Source organism: Gavialis gangeticus, unplaced genomic scaffold (assembly GCF_001723915.1).
Source record: "Gavialis gangeticus isolate Ggan-Ray unplaced genomic scaffold, GavGan_comp1, whole genome shotgun sequence".
NCBI classification, from domain to species: domain Eukaryota; kingdom Metazoa; phylum Chordata; order Crocodylia; family Gavialidae; genus Gavialis; species Gavialis gangeticus.
The window spans coordinates 12,759,865-12,765,345 of NW_017728964.1; the positions used below are offsets into that span (position 1 = coordinate 12,759,865).

Consider the following 5,481-nt stretch of genomic DNA (forward strand, 5'->3'; position numbering starts at 1 on the left):
AAAAAAAAAAAAAAGCCAAAGCATGATGCATATTGTTAGCCTTAAAACTGGCTACACGACTGGGTGATATACAAATAAGAACAGCCTGTAACTGTTTTAAGTGCTGGGGGGGGAGGGGGGTCGAATTGCTGGAGAATTACGACAAAATCAGTTTGTAGCCTTGATTCTGTACAGTATTTAAAAATTACAAAAATATGGAACTGACAGTTATTGACGCCATGCTTAGAGGTGTGTTGTTCACGTGCAGAAGTGAATGCTTGGGTGCTTACGATATATGTATAAAGTGCTGTGTGATTTATTCAACCTTTTTTTCTTTTCTTTTTTTTTTTTTTACCTGCCAACCATTTTTTGTTTGTTTGGCTAATTCAGATGTAATAAAGGAGAAAAGGTGACTTGCCATTAAATTTTTGCCTCTGTGAATAGCTCCGACTCTGCCGTCTAATTTTGTTTTCCTTTTCCATACGTAGCGTCTTGTGCTATCGCGCATGACACAGGGCTAAGTCTGCTGCCCTTATCTGTGCGGAGCAGCTGCCCAGAGTCTGCTCTCGAAACTCGCAGGCCTGTCGAGAGAGTAAAGTGGCAAACAGCACGGGGGCAGGAGATGGCATCAGGTCTTAAGGAAGAGCTGTCGATAGGTCTGCAGCTGCCCGATGTACCTGGGTTCTTGCCTGGTGGGTCAGTGGGCATCTTGGCATTGACAGCTCTGGGACTTTGGATCAGACTCTCCTTTTCCAGGAGGCTTGAGAAGAGCAGGTTTGCTCTCCAGTAGCAAATGCGTTAAAGAAACAACCCCACCTCACTTGCATCAGCTGTCTAGGTAGTGACCAAGATGACTAACAATGAGATCTGAGATGCCATGCCACATTTGTCCAAGCTTGCAGCGACTAAGGTTGCTTTTACTGGCTGATGTGAAATAAGTAGTTTTTTTATCCCCAATCAGAAGTTGATAATTGTCCATGTCATCAACTGCCAGCATGGACAGCACCTTTACTCAGCGGCCTTCTCGCAGAGGGCAAGGCCAGGATTCCCCTGGAATAGGAGGTGGTTGGTCCTCCAGGACAGTGAGGCTGGCCTGAACAATGAGGGAAAGCTTATGCCTCTTTGGCTAGGCATCATGTTAAGTGCAGTTATTCCAGCCTCTGTATTCAGTTGTCAGAAGAGATGTAAGAGGAAAGTGGAGGTTGGTGCTGCGGCAGCTGTAGAAAACATCCTCTGCTGCCTGGAGCCCCTGGAAATGTTTGGGCAGAGTAGTGTGGGTTGGAAGTGAAAGACATGCAGTACATGCACGTGCACCCCCACCTCCCCAACAAGGAGACCCAGAGCACCCAAGGTCTCAGATATGACCTGTGGACCATGAAGGTGGTCTGGGAAGTGCACTGCACACAAGGCTGACCCCACGTGCTGGAGGGGTCCCTCCACAGGCCTGATGAGTTCGATACCCTTGGGCTAAACAGATGATGCTTGGGCCCAAATTCAGAATGCCGTGAGTCCAAATCCTGGCTGTCCTCCCGCTGCAGGATGGTGAACAATGCCTGCCTTACTGGGGCAGGTGCGAAAAGCTGCCTTAGGCTTGGGCTGCACTTTGTATAGTACCCGGTTCCTCAGGGTGACCGTGCCAGTTGTGACTGACAAAGAGGTGTGGGCCTGGGGACTGGGGCAAATATCAATGCAGAAGCACAGTGGGCATTTAATTGTTACAGAAAGGAGACTGCAGTGAGCAGTGCTCCAAGCGTAGCGCCTGTCCCCTGGGGGCTGTGGCACCTCCAGTTGCTGCAGGCAGCTGGGCGCAGAGGGTAATCCCACTTCCTGGAGAGCGTTGACTGTAGCAGCAAGACGAGCTCCATTTTCTGTAGGGGATTCCTGTGCTGTCAGCTCTTGTCTGATGGCCTGCCTTATCGGTGTGAACAAACCTCTGGGCCTCTCCCCTGCCTTCTGCCCGGGCTGAAAAGAGATGCTGGGGGAAAGCCTAGAGTGTGCTACCTTGCTGTCGGGCATCAATACCCCTGTGAGGGGAACGTGATACCAAGGTTTTAGGAGAAATTTTGTCAGAGGCATGACTGGGAAGGGAAAAAACCCAAGCCTGTGCAACCAGACTTGGGTTGCTTGCTTGAAATCTGTTGCTAGCACAGGACACAGCAGGATTTAAGTTGTTCTGGGCATGGGAGCAGGATAAAAATGAAGGGAAAGAAACATATATTTCTCTCCAGGGCAGTAGAGAAGTGGGATTGAAAACAGCCCCTCTCAGGGATCTGCCCCGTGCTGCTGCTGGAGCTCATGGGAGCTTTGTGTGCCAGGAGCAGAGAACTGCTGGAAGGAGGCATGGAGTGACTGTACCCTTCCTGGGCTTGTCCAGTGGGGATGAGCTCAACCCCTGTGGCTTTGCCCAGAGAGTCCCCTGCTGTTCCCCCAGCAGGAGCCTTCTCTCCAGGAGGAGACTGACCAGCATGTGCTGCCTCCGTGCTTGGCTCTGAATTACCAGTGATGGGTGAGGAGTCTGAAGAACTGGATCTCCTCCAGAACCGCACTAGACCCCCCCCCCCCGGCAAACTCTCGAGATCAGGGGAGCACACATGCAATGTGCTGCACCCCTTTGAGATCCACGCCTTCCCGCAGAACCCGTCGGGATCGGGGCCCTTACAGCGAGTCCCGATAACTGACATGGGAAAGGACATCTGAGCGTGACACGCAAGAGGCGCAGGGTAGCGGCTGATGCGGCAGGTTCCCACTGGGGCGCTCTTTCAGGCACAGTGAACTGGAACTAAGATGGCGCCATTTGAGTTGGGCAGCAACCTCTATGGGCTGCCCAAAGGATCAGCTGGGCATATGACCTTGATTTTCCCTGACAGTCTAATTGCCCAACAACGGAGGAAGGAATTAGACAAAGTAAAAGAGTCTGGAGTGTCCACTTCTACCCCTGGCCAAATACCACCGGGAAAGGAGTTCCGTCTTATTTTAGGATGTGGTAACTCTGCTGCCTGCCTCGCTGGATTGCAAATAACCTTCAGCTCCATTTAATCCTGGCTTGGAGAGCAATTGGACTTTGTGTTCCCCTGGTTTTGCAATCCTAATTGCATAGTTTTTCAGATGAATAAATGTGAGTGCAGTTTCACCATCATAAGCATTGCAAATCTGGCTTAATTATTTCACTTTGTACCAAGCATTTAGCAGCTGTCACCAAAATAAAAAACCCCCATAAATAATAAGCTATTAAGTGCATGGACAATGTGAAACCCTGGTGCTAGTACCTTAAGTTGGTTCTGCTTCCACAGCCAACCCTTTTTCCAGCAGTTCAGTTGAGTTTGGAGATCTCATCCACACAGGCTGTCACAGAATATCTTATATGAATTCTGAATATGATGTGTATTTTCTGGAATGCCTTGTGTGGGAGAACTGACAGCTGTAGGGTGGACCATGTACTTGACTACTACCTAGGTGTCTACAGTGCTATCCATCACTGAATTGCACTAGGGGAAATTTAGGTTGGATATTAGGAAGAACTTTCCACCTGTGAAGATGGTTAGACCGTGGAGCCAGTCACCTGCAGAGGCTGTGCAATCAATTTCTTGGGAAGTTTTTAAGAGTAAGTTGGACAAATGTTTGCATGAGTTGGTCTACAGCAGCGTTTCTCAACCCGTGGGTTGCAACCCAAAAGTGGGTCGCAGGAAAGGGTCACAAAACAAACTTTAAAAGTGGATTCTCCTTTAAAGGAGAAATATGTGGGAAACCATGGCTTTTCCCTTGCAGGCTAACAGAGCTCCAGCCTCCAAGGGGCTCCTTGGGGGCCCTCCCTTGCCCCACACACTGGAGGGCTGAGGCCTGGGGGTAGGGGTCAGCAGGTAAGGGGTGATGGGCACTAGGTCAAAACTAGCCACACTGGAGTAGAGATGCATAGTCCTAACTTGAGTAGGCTGGACTAGATAGATGACTGGATCCTTACTAGCCATATATTTCTATGGTTCTATATGGCTGCTGTCAAAATGTTGTGGCAGCCGCTTTTATAACCGTCACCATCAAAACACTTGTGATGCGTGGGGTTTTTTAGTTGTCCTCATCTCATTTACACTCCCAAACTCACTGAGATGTATTAAATGCCCAGAAATAGTTAGTAAGACAGGTTGGTGCATTTCTCCTCTATACGCACAACATAAAGCAAAATAAACCATGCTCTACTGACTTATTTTAAATCCTTTAGAGTGGTGTGACGCCACATGTCCCATCTCTTAGCCCAACATGAGTCACTGCTGCTGTTTTCCACCCTACAAAGTAAGGAGATTTAATAGTAGGTAATGACTGCCTGGGTTCTACATGTCTACGAGAAACTATTTTGGAGCTGTTGACCCACGCCCCTTCCTGTCCCAAGTGGATGGCAATAATCGTAGCACAATGCTACTGAGGAGCTCTTCTGCCAATGATCCCACAGGAAATTTGGTGGAGATGGGGGAAAAAAATCCAACCTCAGGCATTTTTCAGGGCATGCAATAAAGTTGGAGCACTTGTAATATGGCTACGACTTCTGGTTTAGCAAAAGCTAGATCTTTATTGTGCTTTTCTCATAAGAATATACTCAGCAGCTACAGGGAGCTCTTGATAGAAATATTTAAAAAATAAAATAAACGTTTTGATTCACTGTAGCAAGCGTTGGTCCCAAAAGTTCATCGTTTTTGCTCGAGCCATTTCATTTCCCCAAGGGTCTGGTGATTTTGGAGCAATTGGCAGCAGCTGGTGCTGGAGACAGGCATGGTGTCCACGGTCTACTTGGCAGAGGTGTTTGCGTTGGAGGAAGGGAATGGTGCCTCGAGTCTGTGCGGTGAGCTCTGGGAAGGGATCAGGCTGGCTTTCTCCTTGCAGTTCTGTTCCTTGTTTCCCTTCAGAGGAGGCCTGTCCTGTAAGAACACTTTGGTCTGCTGAGATGTCTGGTCTCATCTGCTGAATCTGGGCCATGTTAGGCTATTCTGGGTGCAGAAGTCAGTCCAGCATTGAAATTGCTGAGGTGAGGGGGAAGGGAATGCCTTTGTACCTGCTAATCTGCTCGGTAAATAATGTGTCTGATTTCTGTATATATTCCCCAGCATCAGCTGTGACCCAGGAGCCCCGAGTCCCTTGCATCACTTCCCTATACAAATTGTTTGGCCAGAACTGCCTGACCCTTCAGGCAGGCCATGCCCATGGGATGCCTCTTTCCTCACTCCCATGTTGAGTAAGGAAAGTAAGAAAGAGGTTTCCATAAAGTGCATGTCATCAGGTGGCAAAATAGTCATCCTTCTGGGCAGGGGAGGGACCAGGACCGGGCAAAGAGAAAACCAGAGGCCCCTGAGAACTACTCTAAAAAGAAAAGGATGCTTCGGAGTACCAAGGTGCATAAATATTCCCTGCGGTGCTCCCAGCCTGTCCTGTGTCCCGGCACCCCGGGGGCTCAGTGACGCACATGATCAAAGCCCTTTTTTGGAACTAATTTATTTTCAAGGTCTTGGGGGGGGGGGG

The 5,481-nt window shown here is 49.0% G+C and overlaps 1 protein-coding gene across 1 annotated transcript in view; it reads right to left on the minus strand.

Annotated features, from left to right (window-relative positions):
• Window positions 1-4,516: 4,516 nt before the first annotated feature.
• SPHK1 (sphingosine kinase 1) overlaps window positions 4,517-5,481 on the minus strand; it is a 34,021-nt gene continuing 33,056 nt past the window's right edge. Inside the window, exon 6 of the mRNA XM_019503053.1 lies at window positions 4,517-5,471. The gene's annotated coding sequence lies outside the window, so the exon portion shown is untranslated. The remainder of the gene's footprint in view (window positions 5,472-5,481) is intronic.